This window comes from Pteronotus mesoamericanus, unplaced genomic scaffold, assembly GCF_021234165.1.
Source record: "Pteronotus mesoamericanus isolate MK-2021 breed Mesoamerican mustached bat unplaced genomic scaffold, CSHL_Meso_final scaffold_31, whole genome shotgun sequence".
Lineage (NCBI taxonomy): Eukaryota > Metazoa > Chordata > Mammalia > Chiroptera > Mormoopidae > Pteronotus > Pteronotus mesoamericanus.
This window is the reverse complement of record NW_026555312.1, coordinates 11,630,339-11,653,014: the sequence shown is the minus strand read 5'-3', so window position 1 is coordinate 11,653,014 and position 22,676 is coordinate 11,630,339. Positions and strand designations below refer to the sequence as shown.

At 38.9% G+C, this 22,676-nt stretch overlaps 1 pseudogene; it reads left to right on the top strand.

The window, feature by feature from the left end:
• Positions 1–15,019: 15,019 nt before the first annotated feature.
• LOC129085650 (heat shock cognate 71 kDa protein-like) lies at positions 15,020–16,644 on the top strand (annotated as a pseudogene).
• The last annotated feature ends 6,032 nt before the right edge of the window (positions 16,645–22,676 follow it).

Sequence of the window (22,676 nt, the reverse complement as noted above, 5' to 3'; positions counted from 1 at the left end):
GTCACACATAATACTATTACACACTTAATAGACTACAGGACAGTGCAAACATAACTTTCATAAGCACTGGGAAACCAAAAAATATGTGTGACTTGCTTTATTGCAATACTCACTTTATTGCAGCAGCCTAGAACAAAATCCACAAAATTTCTGAGGTATGCCTGCATTTTGAAATTTTGAATTTTTAAAGGAATTGGGTTTTTCCCTGAGGAGCAAAGAAAGCCACAGATTATTCATTTTCTCATCTCTTTGCGTAATGATATTGTGCCCCTGCAGTGTATGACTACAGTATACAGACAGAGAATAAAGATGTCTTTACGATTTTCGTGTTACCTTTTATTTGCCCTGCGTTTATTGCCAACAGAGCTTAAAGGTGATGGATTTAGGGCAACAATGTCAGTGTGGGGGTTGCCCTTCAAGAAGGCTGCCAGGAGGAAGATATTGGATAAATTGCACTCCACTCTGAGAGTGACACTAACACACAAATAGCATCTCCTCTTTAAAAAAGAATGAGTAAATTGGTTGCCTTAATTCCAAGAAGTTATTTGTGTGGTCATATTGTACAACCCATCCAACAACTGTCTTGAATGATTTTTTTCAATGTGTGTATATTTTAATATATTTGGTACAAAAGAATATTTATGACATGGCATATGTTTATATATATAAAATGTGATAATACCATGAATGACTGTTAACCATTATCCAACCCACGAGTTCAAACTTGGTCATATAACTTCCCTCTGTTCCTCTCTCTCTGCCCTCCATAATCCCTCCCTTGTCTTGCACAAAGGTAAACAGTATTTTGGATTATTTGCTATCATTGCCTAGCTTATTTTTATAGTTTAATCATATATTTAATGGAATGTCTAAATAACAGATTTTTCAGTTTTTCTTGCTTTTGAGCCTTGTATTCAATAAATTACATTGGATATTTTCTTATGAGAGTTACTCTTCACTTTGTATCACATCACTAGAGTTCATTCATGTTGTTGTCTGTAGCTGTACTTCAATTATGTATATTTCACTGAATAACTATGTAACAATTGACTTGCCTATTCTCTTGTAAAAGGGGAAGTGTTACCTCCAGCTTCTGTTGTATAAATATATTTTCCTATATTTCTCCTATATCTTTTGGTGCACATATGTGCAAGAGTTTCTCTGTGTTTATATATAGGAGAGGGTTTCTTGACTTCAGCACTATTGACATTTGGGGCCAAATAATTCTCTTGTTGTGTCAGGCTGTCCTGGGTATTGCAACATAACAGCATCTCTGATCTCTACCCACTAGATGACAGTAGTGTCCCCCAGTTGTGACAACCAAAAATGTCTCCAGACATTGCCAAATATTCTCTAGAGGTCAAAAACCATTGACTTAGAAATACAACTGTTGGAGAGAGATCAGGGGTATGAATATTCACATTTATAACAGAATGTCAAATGGTTTGCCAAAGTAATTATAACAATTTAGGGTCTCTCGCTTTCTTATTGATTCATTTCCTCTCTAAGCTTGGTGTTGTCAGATCTTTTAATTTGAGACAACTAAATAGGTGTAAAATTGCATCTCATTATGGTTGTAATTTGTATTTCCTTAATTATTAACTAGAGAATATTTTTTACATGTGCATTAGCCACATTTGTTTCTTCCTCTGTTAAGTGATTATATTTTGGTCTTTGCTACTTTTCTGTTGGGTTGTCTGTCTTACTTATTTGGAGAACTTATTTATGTGTTCTGGATACTAATCTATTGATTATTAAGTGAGTTATAAATACCTCTTCTAGTTTTTCATTTGTGTCCTTATTCTCTTTATAATGCTTTTTGATGAACAGAATTTCTTAATTTTAATATAACTAAAAAATATTTTTCATGTGTAACGGCTAAAAAACATAATACTTTGTCTCCTACCTTCGAAGTTCTTCTGATTGGGCTAATAATCAAGTTAACATGAGACAGATTAATAGGAGAAAAAAAAAATTTAATGCATGCATATGGGGAATTTACATAAACCTGAAACATTCCAAAGACAGTGAGTCAGCATGAGGTATATATGACATTTTGGTATAGGAAAAAAGGGGAATGGAGTCTTTTATTTCTTTTTTTTTTCTGAATCAGTACAGAGTTTATTTTATTTTTTAATGTATAAATCATGTTTAGTCTATTACACTTGTCTCAGTTTTTCCCCCTTTGCCCTCCTCCACGCATCCCACCCCGCCTCCTCTCCCACAGTCAATTCCCACTCTTGTCCATGTCCATGGGTCATTCATACATGTTCTCTGTTTAGTCCCTTCTCCTTCTTTCCACCATTGTCCTCCTTCCCCATCCCCTCTGGTCACTTTCAGTCTGCTCCATGTTTCCATACCTGTGGTTTATTTTGTTTGTTAGTTTATTTTGTTGAATAGAGTCTACTTATAGGTGAGATCATATGGTATTTGTCTTTCATCAACTGGCTCATTTCAATTAGCGTAATATTCTCCAGTCCCATCCATGTTGTTGGAAAAGGTAGAAGATCCATCTCTCTCTTTCTTTCTCTTTCTTTTCTTTCTTTCTTTCTTTCTTTCTTTCTTTCTTTCTTTCTTTCTTTCTTTCTTTCTTTCTTTCTTTCTTTCTTTCTCTCATTCTCTTTCTTTTTCTTTATATCTTTCTTTCATCTTTCTTTTTTCTTTCTTTCAAATGCAGATTGCTTTATATATTTTTTAATGTCAAAGTTAATTATAAAATATTTAAAAATTTAAAACCATTATAAAGTCTCAGCAATTAAACCAACATGACACTAGCACAGAAATAATTAAGTAGGTCAATGAAATATAATGAGCATTATAGAGACAAATGTATGTATCTGTCTAACAATGTAATATATGATTAAGTTGATATTTCAAATCAATGGGTAACAAAAGGCTTTTCAACAAATAAGGTGCATGGACCACTATTACTTGAAATAAAACAAATATAGAGCCCTATTTCACACATTATAAAAGAAATATTCAGGTGAGTTAAAAATCAATATGTAGAATCTAAGGAGTTTTAGGAAAAATACAAACTAATATTTTTCTTACTCTGAAGTAAAATATTCAAACCCAGAAACTATAAAGTAAAAAATTGGCAATATGACTATATTAAACATTTAAGACTGTACAGTAATATACATATAAAAAAGTTAAAGTTGCAACACATTTTAAAAAGGGTTAATGGTTTGTTTTGTTTTGTTTTTTTTTAGGGAAAATAATTCAACAAATGTTTAATCAAAAAATGGATGAAGAATACCAAAAAGTCATTTAAAACTTTTTAAAAATAATAGAAATAGGCAAGAAATATATAAAAACAGCTTAGTTTCCACAAATAGTAAAAGAACAATTAAAATAACATATCATTGTCACAATCATATTACTACATATTAAAAATATTGCTATTATCAAGTATTGGCAACTGTGAAAGGAAATGTGTATTCACAGACTCTTTTTCTTCATCTTAAAGCAGTTCATTTAGCATATTTTGCAGTGCTGGTTTGGTGGAGGTGTTGTCTTTTAGCCTTCTTTTGTCTGAGAAACTCCATATTTCGCCTTCCATTTTAATTGAGAGCCTTGCTGGGTAGAGCAGTCTTGGTTGCAGCCTTTGCTTTTCATCATTTGGAATATTTCTTGTCATTCCTTTCTGGCTTGTAGTGTTTCTTTTGAGAATCAGCTGATAGCTGTATCGGGGCTCCCTTGTACTACCTCTTTCTCCCTTGCTTCCTTTAGGATTCTCTGTTTGTCTTTGATATTTGCCATTTTAATGATGATGTGTCTTGGAGTGGGCCTCATTGGGCTCCTCTTGAATGGGCCCTTCTGTGCTTCCTGGACTTGTGTGACTTTTTCTCTCCTCCAGTGAGGGAAGTTTTCCATCATTACTTTTTCAAATAGGTTCTCTGTCCCTCCTCCTCCTCTTCTCTTTCTGGTATCCCTATAATACGGACATTATTACGTTTCAGACTGTCCTGCATTTCCCTCAATGCCACTTCATTCTTTGTGATTCTTTTTTCATTTTCTTGTTCTTTCTGGAAGCTCTTTTCTACCTTGTCCTCCAGCTTGCTGATTCAATCCTCTGCTTCATCTAGCCTACTTTTGATTCCTTCTATTGTGTTCTTCAATTCAGAATTGTATTCTTCATTTCCTCTTGTTTCTTATTGATAGTTTCTGTGTCCTTTTTCATGCTGATATAGTTTGCAGTAAGTTCGTCTTAGTTTCCCTGTAGTTTTCTGTAGTTCTCTCTGAGCTCACTGAGCTCATTGAGCTTCCTTAGAACCATTGTTTTGAATTCAATATCTGATAGTTTACTTGCCTCTATTTCATTTAGTTCTCTTTGTGGGGATTCCTCCTTTCCCTTTGAGTAGGGGGTATTTCTTTGTTTTCCCATTATTTGTGAGACTCTTCTTTTTTGCTTCTGCTTCTTAAGTTGGTCTGTTTTGATTTCCTTACTTTGTGGCATGAACTTTTATGGCAGGAGACTACTGTTTTTACTTTCTGGATCTGCCTCTGATGATGTCAGATGTTGTCCCTGTCTGAACTTAGACAGTCTGTTCAAGACTTCCAGTAATCTGTTTGTGGCTGTCTCCTTGAGGGGTTAATCTCATTACTCTGCACTCATCACGCCTCCTTAGACAGGTCAGGGTGGGGCGGATTACTTCCTTGGTGGGGGCGTTATTGGATCCTCTCATACTGCTGCTGTATGGGGGAGGAGTTAGTATCAGGATCCCACCCACTACTCTCTCCATTGTCTCCCAAAAGGGTCCATCCCCAGTGTATCCTCATGTGTCTCCAGACCTCTCTGTGCCCCCTTTAGCCAGGGATCTAATATATGTGGCTCTCATTCTGCACTCATCAGGCAACTTAGGCAGCACAGGGCAGGGTAGAATCCCACCTGGGGGCGGGGCTACTGGGTCTTCGGATGTTGCTGCTGCTCAGGGGGAGTGGTCTCTGCCTGAGCAAGATGGCTGCTTTCTAATGGGGGATGAGTCAGCACTGAGATCCGGCCTGCTACTCTCTCAGTTTTCTCCCCAAAGCCTCCTTCTCCAGTGTCTCCTCAGGTATATCTAGCCCACTCTGCCCCCGCTGTTGCCAGAGACCAGGGTAAGTGGCTGCAAGTAAAAATGTATGCATTGGCCCTTTAAACAGTTCTTATGTCTCTAGCCGCCTGTCTCTGGCAGATAGCAACCCTGTCGCTTTCTGCAGCTGGTTGTTTTCTATTTACTTTTTGGGCTATGATGCTGTAGGCTAGAGATCCCCACTTTTGTTTTGATTTAGATCCCGTTCTTCTCAGGGAGATCTCACTGGCTATTTCAATATCCTTCTGGTTCTGCCACCTGTGGGTGCCCCACCGGCCTTCTCGAGTCTCTACCACACTCCTTACTAGTTAGATTGTTCTAAAGCTGATTCTTCTGTCTCCAAGGTTACAAGGCTCCTCTCTTGCTATTGTTCAGTTGTTTGTTCCAGGTGATTTCTCCACAGTTTAGTTGTAATTCCAGGTTGGCCCTGGGAGGAGGTCAGTGTGACTTCCACTCACTCCTCTGCCACCTTGATTCTCTCCTGGAGTCTTTTATTTCAGAAGTGTGAATGGGCAATTTGCAAGTACTTGAGGTAGAGCAGGACACTCAAGGCAGGCAAATTCTTTCTGGGCAAGTCAGAAGCAATGGGCACATGGAATATACAGCTAACAGGCCCTCACCTGAAGCCCTCCCTCTTCTTTACCATCCTTAATTCAAATTAGGCTAAGGTTCCCTTCCTGGAGCAGGTCTTTCCATCTGAATCGACAGCCAAAGATTCTTTCTGAATCTTTTGTTTCTTAATAAACAGCTTGAAATCAATATTCCCAAAAGGCAGCTTCAGGGTGGCAAATCCCTTTTTCCTGGTTAGCATTTTTTGCCCCAAAATTACAAATAAATTTGCCTACATTTTCATGTGAGTTTAGCACATAGGTAGAATAGCTTCTGCCTGATTTGCTATCTCTCAGACTGTTTGCCCTGGGGGAAGTCACCAGCCATCTCCTGAGGACACTTTGCTGGCCTGACAGGAGACCCACATGGAGAAGAATTGAGGCTTCCAACCAACAACCAACATCAGTATGCCAGCCAAGTCAGTGAGTGCCTTTGGAAGTCAATGTTTCAGCCCCATTCAAGCCTTCAGATAACTTCAACTTTATGAGAAGCCCTCAGCCAGAATGCGAACTCCATGTCCTCAAATTTATGATCTTCAGATCCTGGGAGAGATAAATGTTATGGTAATTTTAAGATACTAAATTTTAGGGTAATTTGTTACATGGGTATAGAGAACAAATACAGCTTGCCTTTTAGTTACTGATTTTTGATTATGAGCACATTGCTTGATCTATTTAGTGAGAACCCTGAAGGGCAAAAACTGAGAAGCCGTTCTTTCAGACTAGATATGCTTTCTGCCTGTAATTCTGAGTGCTATCGGTAGAAACTTCTGCTGACCTGAGAAATTTAAGTCAGATCAAGATTCCTAGACTCAACTTTTCTACTTTGATATTTGCCTATGACTCAGTACCCAGCAGCAGTGCTTCTGTCCTGATCTATGCTTAGGTCACTGCTATTCCTCCTGACCCAAGATTACTATCCCCAGTTCTCTACTGTAATTAACATGGCACAGGTGAGGGGAGGAGAATGTGAAAATCTCCACCAACTCAAATGCAAACAATAGTGTTTTGAAAACTGTATAAGCAAGAGTAGCAGGAGGTCTTCAGAGCACCTAGTCATCCATAGTGCTAAAAACAAATAGTCCAAAAGATTTTACCACGGCCTTCTCATATAGAAGTTTGGAGTGGACAACTTCTTCCTCTATAGGGGTGTTCGATACTTTTGGAGCTTTGTGGCTCCAAAAGATGAAATTGAAAGACATTTTTAAAACAGTAATTGACCTGCTGATAGAAATAAACTGGTTGAGTTCAGATATACATTCAAATATGGGGTTCTATAAGCTAGGTGTAGTCCTTCAGCCTTCCAAAATGATATATGCTACCATATTTAACTTGTTAAATGCCAAAAATTCAGGGCCTCTAATTTTCCCTGAAAATTAGTGTTAGTTTTCCCAAGGCAGGATTTCTGAAAACTACTACCCTGGACATCTGATTTCCATTATCTCTGGCAATAATTCTCTTACTTATCTGGGCCTCAGTTTCCAAAACTAGAAAATGTGGAGGTGGTTTGACATAACTGGTAAGATCTTTTTCAGCTCTCATATTTAAAAAAAAATGTTTATGGATAATACCTGTGGCAGCAGAAATTGATAAATAAAATAGACATCTTTGGCCACCAAGCAGCTGAGAAGGGCCAAGAGATTGTTATCACGCTCCAAAACTTGAGTCTGCCTGCCTGCGTGCACTGGCCCAAAGGAATGTACTGGCAGGGGGTTGCCACATAGAAAGGTTAATTAGAGAACTGGCCAATGTGGACATGGGGAGCTCATGCTCCGAAGACTTGACTCTGTGATTGCATGTAGATTATGGGTTATAAAAGACAAAATCACAAGTCATCATGGGTTAGGGGTTCAAGATCATGCTGGGAGCTGACTGTTCAGAAGTGAGATAAGAGTAATACATCATTTCTTCAGACCTTGAAGACAGCTCTGAAGTCTTCTCTTGCGTCCCTTTGTCTAGTTTCATGGACAAGTAGCCAGGGATTCATTCCACTTTAGGGCTCAGGAGCTAAAAGATAACTTAGGTGAAGACAGGGGTACACAGGGGTACCTAGTAAACGTGTTTGGAGTCTTCCTGTCTAATGTTAGGATGAAAAGGTTTAAGGTAATTATACTAATGTTCCCTTCCTGAAGCAGGTTTTTCTGTTTGAATCTCAGAAAAGCGGGAAGTGAAAAATTCTTTTTGAGTTTGTTGGACTTTAACTGATTTCAGTTCAAAATAATCTGCATGCCAGGGTAGCACATTCCAGAGACACTCACCCTCGACCCCCACAATTTCCTCTCATTCTTTCTCAGCAAAAAGTGTTTTCTGCAAAGTGAATATGATGATGCAAGTGGGAACTGGATCTGCCAAGAGAAGCTTCGTCTTTACTTGCTTGGGCGAGTCATTCATTATTTGGTGGCCCCTGACCATCCTTCCAAATAGTGCCTGCACCGTGAGCCTCGCTGTGAGAACATTCCTCCAGGCACCTTGCAAGTCTGCTGTATGAGTCAGTGGCAAGCTCAGCTGCCTACTGCCACAAAAGCCAAATGTGTGAGACAGGTGCTGGTGAGGAGGGATGCGGTTTATTCCAGTGCCAGAGACCAGAGAAGATGGTGGACTCCTCTAGTGAAGAATCACCTTAACATCTCAGTGCAGACTGGGGTTTTTTTCAGGAAGGAGAGGGAAAAGGAGAACAAAGAGGTCAAGGGGAGGGGGCTGTGGACATGCAGGCAGCGTTCTTGCTGGTCCCAATGTGGATCTTTAATGTCAGCATACTGGAACTGGTTGTGTTAGTCAGCCAAGTTCTTATGGTTAGGCTGCCCCAGGCCCAGGCAGGATCTAGAGCAGCCAGTTCCTGTAATAAGCTAAAAAAAAAAAAAAAAAAAAAAAAAAGAGGAAAAAAAGCTCCTAGCAATTTATGGCAGTCATGACAACATGGGCCTTTGTTTTAAGGCATACACCCTGTTTCCTGATCTGGGGAGAAGCATTGTTCATTATAGCATTTAATCAAGACGGTTATTGTGTTGTTTAGTATAAGATTTCTATATCCTTCGTAACAGAACCACATACCCCTCGTGCTTGTGGTTCCTTATGGCATGTCAGTCAGATACTGAATGCATTCATGATGACTTGTTCAATTAAATGTGCCTTCACATATCTGGTGGCATTTTCTAATACAAGCCACAAATTCCCTTAATTGTGTTACTTCCCACATCAAAAACAGAAAGCTGGAGAAAGAGATTGTAAGGAAGGTTTCACATTTACAATTCTGGTGACAGCAACCTGGTGATTTTTTAGTCAATCAGGATATTTTCCCCCCTTCGGAGGAAGTAGAAAGTAGGTGGATAATTATTTAGTTGAACTTAAAATGTTTCTTCTGCATGAATTCCAGAGAAAATGAAGATAACTTTTGTTATAAGCAGGGTAATGAAAGGAGGGCCTGAGGTTCCAGGTAGGTAGGGGAATTTTAGAGGGTGTGGAGTTGAGGGGGAGTTTTTCAATTGTATTGCTGAAGGAAGGAGAAAATCAAGGGCAGTGGAAGGGAATATGTGGCTTTTAAAACAAAACTTACAGCACCCTGTGGCAAGGAGGCTAAAAATGATTTACTGGAGGAAACCAAGTTAAAATTGCCATTAGAAAGAGTGAGTTGAAAATTTAGTATAATTAAGGCAAATCTGATTAGTTCTTCATGTGAAATATTACATATCCTAATGCCATGAAAATGTTTTTTTCACTAAGTGAAAGCTTTTCAAGCAGCAGAAGTGAAAAAAATCTGGTATAGCATTGGATATACATGCATCTCATTTGGTAGTTCCTAGACTACCAAGAACTGGGTTGAGATCTCTCTTTTTTAGGGAAATCCTGGATTCACTGTAGGTAGATGACATGATTCAGGTGACTGAAAATAAGGAGTTTAAAGTAACATACTTGTTGAGAAAATTTAGCTATTTCTCATATAAAAAGGAGGCATCTATCATTTGATGATGACATGCATTCCCCTTGGGTCTCCTTTTTAATATTAATATTAATGAGCAGAATTATGAAATAACACTAAAACAAACCAGCCCATCTTGTCTCTGGGGTTGACTGATTTGCTCAATTTCTGTGTATCTGGGTAAACTATTTGGGTTCTCAGTTCACTTATAAATTGATGAAGATTAGTGGATAAAGTCTTAGTTCCTTTCTCAATCTATCGTTTTGTGGGGGCTAAAAATGTATTAATACTTTTCCTCCTCCTTCTAACTTCTTCAGGCTGGGATAATAAATGAACAGAGACAGATTAACAGGAGAAAATAAACATTTTAATACATACACATAGGGAATTTACATAAGCATGAAAATTCCAAAGACAGTGAAGCAATGTTGGGAATATGAGATATTTTTGGACAAAGGAAAAAGGACAGAGGACAGACTATTAGATTTCAGAAGTGCAAATAGGTGATTTACAGGTAGTTGAAGAACAGAATATACCAGCAGAAAAATTCTTGCTAAGCAACTCAGAAACAATGGGACAGAGGGAGTGCCTAGCTAAGAGGCTTGAACGCTCCCTGATTAATGATATGGCAAAGATTTTTAAGGTAATTAATTCAAGGCTTCCTTCCCAAAGCAGGTTTTTCTGTCTGAGTCTCTTGGGGAGAAAAGAGGGAATGGTCAAAGTTTCTTTCTGAGTCTTTTGTTTCTCATAAACAGCTTAAGATTGATATCTCCAAAGGGTAGCTTCAGGGTAGCAAAACTTCGGTCTTGTCATTTCCACGTCTTACCTAACATATTTAATTAAGTTTAAAGCATATATCTTTCACACATTTTAATATACGAAATTGAAGTGTATCTTCCAATAGATCTATATATATTTTTTTTACATTTATAGTATTAGAAAAAACCCACATATAAGTAAACCCACACAATTTAAACCTGTGTTTTTCAAAGAGCAATTCTATTTCTAACATACAAATACAATTTGAAAAATGTAGCAAAGTTTTTGGGAAATAGTTTTCTGTATTTATTACCGTTGTTTTTAATAATTTTAATTGTAAATTTACAAAATTTTAATAATGGTGACCTTAGTAACTGGCTCACAAAATTCCTGAAACTTTAATAATCAATTCTTATGAGCTGGTGCGAGCTGGTCGTAGTGCCCTGTTGGTCTAGTGTGCGGTGGAGAGCGGTGGGGTGGCACATCAAGGGTATCGGTAGGCGTTAAATCTGGGAAATGAATGAAATTCTCCCAGGGAGAATATATTTAATAAAATAGTAAGAAAAGATAGTGAGGATGAAACTTTGAAGGAAGCCAACATTTAAAGGGCAGGCAGTAAAAAGTGAGCATGGGGAGAAGGTGAGAAATAGCGTGTGAAGAAGTAGAAATAGTGGCTGCAGAGGGTGATAAAGGGCACAACGGGGGAAGAGAGGCATAAGAAAGGAGTGACCAACAGTATGAAATGATGCTAAGGAGTGATCATGAGGAATGAGTTATCCATTCATTTAAGAGGTCATGTGTTCATTCATTCAACATTTATTTTATTTTGTTTTTTAATGATTTGGTCTTCTTTATTTCATAGCCAGATTTTTAACTGATTTATTGGGACGACATTGCTTAATAAAATTATATGGGTTTCAAGTGCACAATTCTGTAATACATCATCTGTATAGTGTGTTGTGTGTTCACCACTCAAGTCTCCTTCCTTCCCCATTTACCCCCCCTGTACTCTCTTTTTCCTCCCCCCACTCCCCTTTCCCTCTGGTAATCACTATACTATTGTCTGTGTCACCGTAGATATTTCTTAATCATTGTGTCATATCAGAATCAACAGTTTTCACTTTGCTTTTTTGAAGGTACATAAAACAGTAGTGCATATTACAATTAATGCCATCTTAGATTTACTGAAACATGCTGTATAATTGAGGTATGAACCACAAACATGCCAAACTTAGCCGGTCATTGCAAAACCAACATAGTTCATGTTAGTGTGGGCATCTTTGAGAGGCACATGGAAGTTTGATTCCAGAATTTACCTGATAAGCGTTCCACAAGAAGCCCATTCTTTTTCTTTGGACATCTATTTTTGAATAATCTGTTCTTTTTTATATGAAACTATCTTGTTCCTTAGCTCTGTCTAAAAGTCATTCCACTTAATTCCTAGATATTTTTGGGTAAGAATGTAAAATAGGCAATAAGACAAACAGTTCATTCCTATGGCTAAATATATTTATTTAATAATTAATTGAAAAAACTGTTGAATTTTCATGTATTATGTTATCTACTAGTGATAAAATAGTAAACAGAAAGCAATATCCATCCTCATGGAACAAGTTATTAAACATTGTAATGCAGCAAAGGCTGCACTGGAGTGAATAGAAGGAATTACACAGAAAATCCTGGGTCATTAGAAAGAGGTTTCCGTAGATGGCATGTTTAGCCAAATGAATGATAAGGAAGGAGAGAAGAACATTTCAAGGAAAGGAAGCAGTATATTCAAAGACCCATGATTTAAAAAACAAACAGCCCCCCCCCCCCACAGTATATTCAGAGAACTAAAATATTTTTAGAATAACTGGACACACACGGTAGTGTCAAATTTCCTAAATTGAGCCTTCAATCTATAAATATTTTTTTCTAATCTGAGTTAAACTGTGTGCTAGGCTAGATAGAATTACAAATAGATAAATTTTAAAATGAAATTATATACTCAATAATTAGATAATAATATACCTTTAAAATAGCTATCAAATCCTTCTTGGTTCTCACTCAGATTTTTAAGCTCATCATATTCCGAAAGAAATTTATTCTTTTTACATCCCACATCTGTTGTTTCTTTTCTTTTCCCATTCTTGGTGAATAACCTTATCCTGTCAAACAAGCTCCAAATCCTGAAATCATACCAATATGTTTGATAACTGTCTTGAAAGCAAATGCATCACCGAGTCCTGTAGTTTCGACTTCCTCACAACATTCTTTAGGTACATTAATATCTAGAAAAAGTGAACTCTAAAACCAAATTGTTCTTAGAGGCAAGGGAGAATATCATTTTATAACAGGAAACAAAGAAGGGCTTATTTTAAAAAATAATAAAAGGGCCAATATGTCCACCTAAGAACAGAGTACCAAAATACATTTAAAAAACAAAAATCTGACATGCGTAGAAAAATATAGACAGAAATACCTTGGAAAAAGCTGTAAATGAGGATGCAATGGACATCTGTGTTACAACCTTTCAAGGCTGGACAGGTTCACAAAATTTTCGGGCAGACAGAAGAATATTCACGGAGCCACTGGGATGTCTGACATGCCTTTATTCAATGGTGGGCAATCCAGGTATGTTGCAAGCTGTGTGTCCTCGTGTCACACTGCATGTCACCTGTTCCCTCTGTCCTGTGTGTCTGTGTGACCCTTCCATCCCCCTAGCAGGAAGCCCCTACCCCTTAATATAATGGAAACAGACAAAGCCGGCAGGGAGCCAAAACAGGTTGTATAACGTATCGAGATTCTGCACATACGAGCTCACTCAAGGCTATGGGAGTACTTATTGGGCAGAGTCTCAAGGCTATGAGAACACTACTTATCTTAGTTCCCCAGACAGCTGGGTGAGGAAGCCAGATTGCCTCCATTTACCCTACAGCATCTTTTATCTTTGTTGGTGTTAATATCCTTCTTCTTAATGTAGTCCCTTTTTTTAGTGGTAACTCATTTCACATTTGTTAATAAGAGAATAAAACAACATTTCTGACCACAGGGTTGGGAATAATTAGTGTCCCATATGCTCTAGAGTTAATATACAATCCAAGATGGGCCAGCTAGAGAACTCTGTGGAAATTTAATGCTTTGCTGCCCCACATTTTTTTTACAAGATTTATTAAGTTAGAATGGTATGATCCATTGTGCCTATAATTGAAAAAAAAAAAAAAACCCCGAAAACCCATGCACACAAGGTTAAGCCAAACAGAGACAAATGGATTTCAAATAAAATGAAAGATGCTGCCTTGACAGCACTGTTTTAAGAACCTGGATTATTTCTGAATCTAAAACATGAGTTCACTTTTTCATGATATGGGCCATCCTATTCCTCTTTTACTTAAGGCTAGTTGAATCAGGATTCTGGCACTTGTAACCATAAGTGACAAAACAGTAAAACAGAGTTACCAATTACAATTCTGGTCATCAATTCCAGTGGGGGTCATTCCCCATATCAAGCAATTCATGTGCACCAGCTGAGTGTCCCAAAATTTAACCAATTATGATATTGTCTACCTGGAAATAGTGTCTATTCTCACAGGTTAGGGGCTCAGTCCTAAAGACTGTCCTCTTGCCACATCCCAAACCTGACGCCATTTAAACATCCAGGTTGTGACTTTTGTTTCTGAATAACCAGCTGTAGATCAGAAGTTCCAACAAGCCCCTCCTTGGGTTGATTGATTGCTAGAGTGGTTCACAGAACTCAAAACTCACATTTTACATACTAGATTATGGTTCATTATGAAAGGATATAACTCAGGAACAGCCAGATGGAAGAGATGCATGGAGCAAGTTATGTGGGAAGGGCTTGGAGCTTCCATTCTCTCTGAGAGCACCTCTCTTCCTGCATCTCCTATGCTTACCAAATGGGAAGCTCTCCAAACCTGTCCTTTTGTCCTTTTGCATTTTAATGAAGGTTTCATTACCCAGCCATCATTGATAAAGTCATTGGCTCTTAGCAGTTGAATCAACCTCCAGCCCCTTTTCCCTTACCAGGGTCAAGAGGGTAGAACTAAAAGTTCAAATCCTCTAATCACAAGGTTGGTTGTCCTGGCAATTAGGCCCCACCCTTACTTAGGTGGCATCCAAAATTCACATCATTAACATAATAAAAGACACTTTTTTCCCACCTCCTATTACTTAGAAAATTCCAAGAGTTTTAAAAGTTCTTGTTCCAAGAATAGTGGAAGAAAACCAACTATGTATTTCTTTTTCTTATTTTAAGTTTAATATACTACATAAAATAAATAAATTTTAAAAGTAAATCGAGGCTTAGAAGTTATGTAAGTGATTCTATTTATTTATTTTATAATTTAGTTTTCTGTTTATTACAACCAGAGATTGTAGCTGCCAAAGTATAAGTGAAAATATTACTATGTTCCAGAAGAGTGAGTTAAGGAAGAAAAGGAACGAAGTAAACCCTCTAGGTGACCATCAAATTGACAAGCTAACACGCTTTTCTTATATTTGAAGATAATTATTATAATTCCTCAGAGATATAGTATTGTGACCAGATTTATTCATGGAAGTCGTTGATGAAGTAAAGCAACACTTCGTCGCTCATTGAACACTGGGGAGCTGTTCTGATTTACATCTCTGTGAGCCATGCGCACACTTGAGCAACCATGTCTAAGGGACCTGCAGTTGGCATTGGTCTTGGCACCACCTTGTGGGTGTTGCCCAGCATGGAAAAGTGGAAATAATTGCCAACAATCAGAGAATCCTAACCACCCCAAGTTATGTCGCCTTCACTGATACCAAACGATTTATTGGTGATGCTGTGAAGAATCAGGTCGCCATGAATCCTACCAACACAGTTTTTGATGCCAAACACTTAATTGGATGTAGATTTGATGATGCTGTTGTCCAATCTGATATGAAGCATTGGTCTTTCATGGTGGTGAATAATGCTGGCAGGCCCAAGGTCCAGGTAGAATACAAGGGAGAGACAAAAAGCTTCTATCCAGAAGAGAGGTCATCTATGGTTTTGGTAAAGACGAAAGAAATCGCAGAAGTCTACTTTGGAAAGACTGTTACAATGTTGTTGTCACAGTACCTGCCTACTTCAATAGTCAGGCTACCAAAGTTGCTGGAACTATTGCTGGTGTCAATGTACTCAGAATCATCAATGAGCTAGCTGCTGCTGCTATTGCTTATGGCTTAGGCAAAAAGGTTGGAGCTGAAAGAAATGTGCTGATCTTTGACTTGCGAGATGGCACTTTTGATGTATCAATTCTCACAATCGAAGATGGAATCTTTGAGGTCAAATCTACAGCTGGTAACACTCAGTTGGGTGGAGAAGGCTTTGATAACCGAATGGTCAACCATTTCATTGCAGAGTTCAAGTGCAAACACAGGAAGGACATCAGTGAAAATAAGAGGGCTGTTCATCACCTTTGTACTGCTTGTGAACAAGCTAAGCATACTCTCTCTTCCAGCACCCAGGCCAGCATTGAGATTGGTTCACTCTATTAAGAAATCAACTTCCATATCTCTATCACCCATGCCTGATGTGAAGAATTGAATGCTGACCTTTTCCGTGGCACCCTGGACCCCGCAGAGAAAGCTTTTTGGGATGCCAAACTTGACAAGTCCCAGATCCATGATATTGTCCTGGTGGAGGGTCATGGTGGTGGGGAGGGTTCTACCTATATCTTCAAGATTCAGAAACTCCTGCAGGGTTTCTTCAATGGAAAAAACTGAACAAGAGCATCAACCCTGATGAGGCTGTTGCTTATGGTGCAGCTCTCCAAGCAACCATCCTCTCTGGAGACAAACCTGAAAATATTCAAGATCTGCAGCTGTTGGATGTCATTCCTCTTTCCCTTGGCATCAAGACTGGTGGTGGAGTCATGACTGCCCTTATCAAACACAATACTATCATTCTTACCAAGCAGATACAGACCTTCACCACCTACTAGGACAACCAGCCTAGTGTGCTCATTCAAGTTTATGAAGGTTAGTGTGCCATGACCAAGGATAGCAACCTGCTTGCCAAGTTTGAACTCACAGGCATACCTCCTGCACCTTGTGGTGTTCCTCAGATTGAAGTCACACTTTCAACATTGATGCCAATGGCATCCTTAATGTCTCTGCTGTGGATAAGAGTACAGGAAAAGAGAACAAGATTACCATCACTAATGACAAGGGTAGTCTGAGCAAGGAAGACATTGAGTGCATGGTCCAGGAAGCTGAGAAATACAGAGCTGAAGATGAGAAGCAGTGGGACAAGATGTCTTCCGAGAACTGAATTGAATCCTATGCATTCAATGTGAAAGCAACTGTTGAAGATGAAAAACTTCAAGGCAAGATCAATGATGAAGACAAACAGAAGATTCTTGACAAGTGCAATGAAATCATCAACTGGCTTGGTAAGAATCAGACTGTAGAAAAGGAAGAATTTGAATATCAGCAGAAAGAACTGGAAAAAGTATGCAATGCAGTCATCGCTAAGCTGCACCAGAGGGCAGGAGGCATGCCAGGAGGAATGCCTGGGGGCTTCCCTGGTGGTGGAACCCCTCCATCTGGGGGTGCCGCCTCTGGGCCCACCATTGAAGAGGTTTATTAAGCCAACCTGTTGCATAGACTGAGCATTGTTCCACACAAAATATTGAAGGACCCAAATTTATAGCAAATTCCATAGCAGTTTTAAAAGTTGAGCTGCTGTATAATAAATCAGCATTCTTAATACTTGAGCATGGACTATGTGCACAGGGAAATAATACACTTTATGAACACTGTATTGTAAAGTGGAAAATGCAATGTCTTAAATAAAACTATTGAAAATTGGCACCATAAAAAAGCAGTATTTTGTTATTATAAATTACAATATCACAGTAATAAAAGTATATCAGTAATTTAAATTGTTGGAAACATGTATGACTAGTAATTGAACAAGGATACACAGAGATATCTTTATTTTATTCTAATCTCTGTCCTGTACTAAGGCTAGTCATATCTCCATTTTCTTCCTGTGATTTTTTTGAGATGATTCCATAGTTTTCCAGTAATTTTAGGTTATAAGAATATTTAAGTCCATATAGTCACTTTAAGCAGTAAAACAAAATTCCAGGAAAGTTTAAATTGAAATTCTAGTCTCACATCTAATTTGATTTCAATGTTTTTCTTTCTTATCTTAGGTCAGGTCCATACCTCTGGCCTGCGGTAAAGAATGGGCCATAATCTGAACTTTCAGATTGCCTTTTTTCTGTTTAAAGCCTTTATTTAGCTTCTGTGTTTTTGTGATTCTCTCTTGGCTAATAGTAAAAGGCCAACACAACATGTTCTCCATTATAGCAAGCTTCTAAATGCTGCTCTTTCATGTATAACTTTTTTTTTAAGTTCTTCAGCCAGAATCTCCAAACATTGTTCACTGAGATTGTTCCAGATCATTGCTTCATGACATGGGTGACATACTTTCCAGCTGACCTAGAATGACATCTTTTCAGCCTTTGTCCCCAGGGATCCATTCTGTTAGGATCTCCTCAATCCCAGCAGGCATTTTTAAAAGTATGATCAGATCAAGACAGCGCAAGCTCACTTGGCCTCAAGAAAATTCATGCCTGTTTTCCTGCCAGACTGTGGGTAGTCTGCTCCCCAAGCCACTCTCTCTTCCTTGTCTTTTCATGGAAGGCATTTATAACCAGCCATTTATCTTCTGATTTTTCCAGTTTGACAGCAGACTCCAGTATCTATTTTTATGTATACTATCAAGCTTCAGGGGACACATATAAATTCCTTCTAAATGTCAAGTCTCCCAAGGCCTCTGCCATTAAACTTTGATGCACTGATTAAGGCTAAAAGTTTTGTATTGTGAAGGTGTCCAGTTGGTGAAGATGATCTGGTTTCTCTTCTTTTGCGGACATTCAAAGCCTCTACAGAAGGTACTCTTGGAGCCCCTCCTACTTGGTTAAGTGGGGAGAGTCCTCCTTCCCTTCCTCCAAGTATATTCCTCCCAGGAATAGCACTTGTTAATAGGCAGATAATTCTTTCCCTATACAACTTTTTCTTTCTCTTCAGGAACTTCTGTCTTTAGTTTACATAGAATGGATGGGAAAACTGAGTAAAGTGTCAGTCTAATAGCCTCTTAGTACAAGAGTCCACAAGCCCTGGGCTATAGATCAATATCATTCTGTAGCCTGTTAGAAACCAGGCCACACAGTGGGAGATGAGTGGTGGGCCAGTGGGCCAGTGAGCCTTTTTCTGACTGATTTATTTCACTTAGCATAATAATCTCCAGGTTCATCTATGTTGTTACAAAGGTAAGATTTTCTTTTTTATGGCTGCATGGTATTTTATTATGTAAATGTACCATATCTGTTTTCTCCACTCATCTATTGATGGACACTTGGGCTGTTTCCAGGTCTTGGCTATTGTAAAGAACATTGCTATGAAAATAGGGGTGCAAGTATTCTTTCTAATTGGTGTTTATGGATTCTTAGGCTATGTTCCCAGCAGTGGGATTGCTAAGTCAAAAGGCAGTTCCATTTTTAATTTTTTGAGGAGACCCCATACTGTTTTCACAGTGGCTGCACCACTCCACAATTCCACTAACTGTGTACAAGGGTTCCCTTTTCTCCACATCCTCTCCAGCGCTTGTTTCTTGATTTATTGGTGGGAGTCATTCTGGCAGGGGCGAGGTGATATCTCATTGTTGTTTCAGTTGACTTCTCCCTGATGATTAGTGACATTGAGTATTTTTCTCATGTCTATCGTCTTCAGCTTCTCTTAAGAATATAGAAGCAGCCACTGACAGTGGTGATATACTGTATGTTTAATAGCCATCATGGAGGACCTTTGGAATGTATTCAGATGATAATGTTGAAACTGTTTCCTGGAAATGTCTTGATGATCCAGGAGTTCATTATTTATTTTCTGGATCATTGGGAAATAAATGGGACTCCAGGAGCAAGGCCAGAGTAGTGGAGTGTTAGAACTCAGGGAAGTGGCGGTTTACCAACTGTCTTGAATTTCTACATTTTAGCAACCAGCTGATTCTTATCAGTCCCTCCTATGGCCTTAGAATTATTAAACTTGAACTTAAGTCCCCAGATAATAAGAAAAGTTCTATTCCATGTTTCCTTACATGTGAGCTAAGAGGGAGTCTATGTCCAAGAAAAGTTTGATAAAATTAACACAACTGAGTTAAGGAAGGAGCCATGGGAAGAGGAACCAGTGAAAGAGCAGAGACATAAAAGTAGAGGAAAACAAAGTAATGTAATAACTAGAAAATATGAGTCATCTTAAAAGTAGGCCACTTATGATAGAGAAGACAAGGAGACTGAAGGTGAAAGGAACATCCTTGTGCTTAGTGCTGATCTTCAAAAGAAAAATCTTGGGAGAGTGGTGAAGTTGAAAGCTAGGGGTCAGAAAGATAAGAAAGCAAAGGAATAGAGATAACTATTGTAGATAACTCAAGTGTGAAGTTATAAGGATAGAAAAAAGGTGATAGTAAGAAGGACATACAGAACAGGAAAGCTTATTTAGAAATATTTTGTGATTATTATTGTTTTTTAATAACAAACAAGTTTGAAGGCAGAAGGATAGGAGTTGGTAGGGAGTCAGTGGCTGTGTCTATGAATAAAATGTGGAGGGCAGCCCCTCTCCATCTGGAAGGACTCTCTGAAGAGCCCACACAGATGGAGGGATTGGCTTTGGGAAAAAAGGAAGTTTACCTCCCCTACAAGACTGGACAATTGCATTTGAGTATTTACCAAGGTATGAAAAAAAGAGTTAAGTATGAAGATAAGTGGTAGCTTAAGCCAGTAAACTCCCATCTTCTGTGTCAAGTAGAAGGCAAAAAGATGGCAGAGAGTGGCAGGGTGAAAAGAAAAAGAGGAAACATCTAGAATTTCAGAGAAGGGCAGGGGAGAATTTGCAGAACTAAGTGATCAGACTGCAAGGTAAGGTCAAGTCGGACACCAGGTTATTGGTGGGGCTGGTGGTTCTGAACGGACCTGTATGTCCTGAGGTTGAGGAAAAACAATGTAGAGAAGGACCGTGTATGTGATACAAGAAGAAGGAAGGGGCAGAGCTCAGGTATTAGGCTACAGTGAGGAGGGGAGAGCAGAACAGAACTGAGTGTCTGTGGACCCAGGCATGGGAGAAAATAAAGAAAATGGACAGAATGAAGCATGAGGCTCTGAGTAAATGGTAGGCTCAGTTTAAACAGCAAGAAAATCATTTAAGTGTAAAATGATAGGAGGGGTTGACACACTGGCTATTCTTTGGAAAGGGAACTGGTTTTCGTGGATGTTGAGGCCTGGAAGGCCTGCGGAACTGTAACTGTTATGGGAAATCAGGAGGGCATAAAACGCTACATTGGTCTGGTTTTTGATCTGAAATAAGTTTCACCAGTGCAAGACGCTGAGGAAATGAAGAGCAGCCTTGGGATGGACGACAGTGAAGCGACAGGGACGGATGCAAATATGTGTGTGTGCACTTGCTTTTGAAAGCAAACATTTTGTTTTCAGCAAATAGCTTGCATTTTGTGCTTCCTTAATTTTTTTTTTCCTAAAGAAAAGTACGTACACAAAACAGCTTGTCACTGCTGGCTTCAGAGAGAAGGAAGACAGGCCCTTGAGTGTTTTCCAGTAACCACCTCCCTGAGCTGGTTCTCACACGAGAAAGAAACTCAGAGTAACAAAAGGTGCCTGTGAAAGGTTCTTTTAGACTAAAATTTGGTGGAGATTAAAAGAGGGCAAAAGTTCAAATGAGAAGGAGCCACTGCCAAGTAAGCAGGAATCTTAGCCAAGGGGAAGGAAAAGGAGACACTGGTTTAAAATGCAAGTAACCATGGCGAGCCCACAGTTCAATGCTAGAATCTGGTTCAGCAGTAATATCACACAGAGCCGGGATTGTTTATTCAAAGCAGGCCATGAGAGAACAGTTGTCTCCAATGGGCACTCGCACAGCTTGGATTCAAAATTATAAGTGCGTTTTTAAAAGCGTCCAGCAGTTCTCCCTGACCTGTTTGGTATTGAGCAAAAAGAAAAGAAAGCACAAAGTTTATTCTCAGTGTCTCTTGTGGGTTTAAGACAGCTTTACATATGGAAAAAGCATTTTGGTGTCAGCTGTTGAACTGGTTTCCTGCTTTTCTGCTGTCAGTTGCCATTGGAAACTCTGCCTGGCTGTGTGGTAACATTACCCATTTCCCAAGGTTCAGAAACCAACGCCCCTCTACAGGCAAGCAGAGCATTTCTTTCTTTACAAGTATGTGTTGCGCTTTGCCCCTGTTTCTGACTGAGAAGGGCTTGCAAACAGCTGAAAGACTGTGAGAATAAAGCTGTGGTATTGAAATACGAGAAAGATAAGCCTGATAAAATGTAACAAGAGGCTCTGCAATGACTAGAAACCCACTTTCACCTTCCTGCCAATCCCTCCAGTCTCGATGGTCCGTTTGCTGTCATTACCACTGGATAGGGTGTTGCTGGAAGCATCTGTCTTTCCTATGTAAATGGCATACATGGCTATCAATACAGCAGGAGCTTTTAGAGTGAAGAAGGTTCTCAAGTCTCTGAAGTTTATGCAAATGCTACTGTCATTTCGCATGTGCATTTTTTTCTGAGGGAGTATGTCCATAACTTTCTTCAGATTATAAGAATGGTCCATGACCTGAAACGCATTAAGAACCTATGAACTAAAGTGCCACCAAATAAAGTACACAGGCCATACTCAGACATATGGAAAGAATGTAACATAATGGTTTTGATTATGGCAATGTAGTAATATGGACAGTGCACTGGGAAGGTTTTCTCACTGGTTAATGGATACAGCATGGCCAAGGAGAGGAAATTTTCAAGAGGCCGTTGACTGTGCTCAAACTGAGAGTACTGGTGTTCAGTCCTCCAAGGCATGAGGATTATCTTCCAGCTCTAGAAGAATGTGTCATGTCTGTATTCCTCTTTTTTTCAAATTCTGAGCTATTAGGGAGTCTGAGAGATGCAAGAAAATCTCTTTTGTCCAGAAGGGAAGAGGTATGTTTCAGAGCTCAGCGCGATAGTTCCACAGCATAACTTAGTAAAAAAGAGAAGGGCAGCTTGCCTAATCATGAGGTCTCATCAGGGGAAGTAGTTGAGCATCACGTTCCAGGGCTTAGAAGATATAATCTGAAGTCAGACTGCTTACGTCCATTAAGTAGTAGACATTATAGCCACATGCTTGTTACACATCATCTCTATGCCTGTTTCCTTATTCTTACAGTGCAGTTACAATAATGCAGTTGATCCTCATATGTCAAACATTTACTCTGCATATTCATGTAGTGAGGTAGGTGTTGCAGAC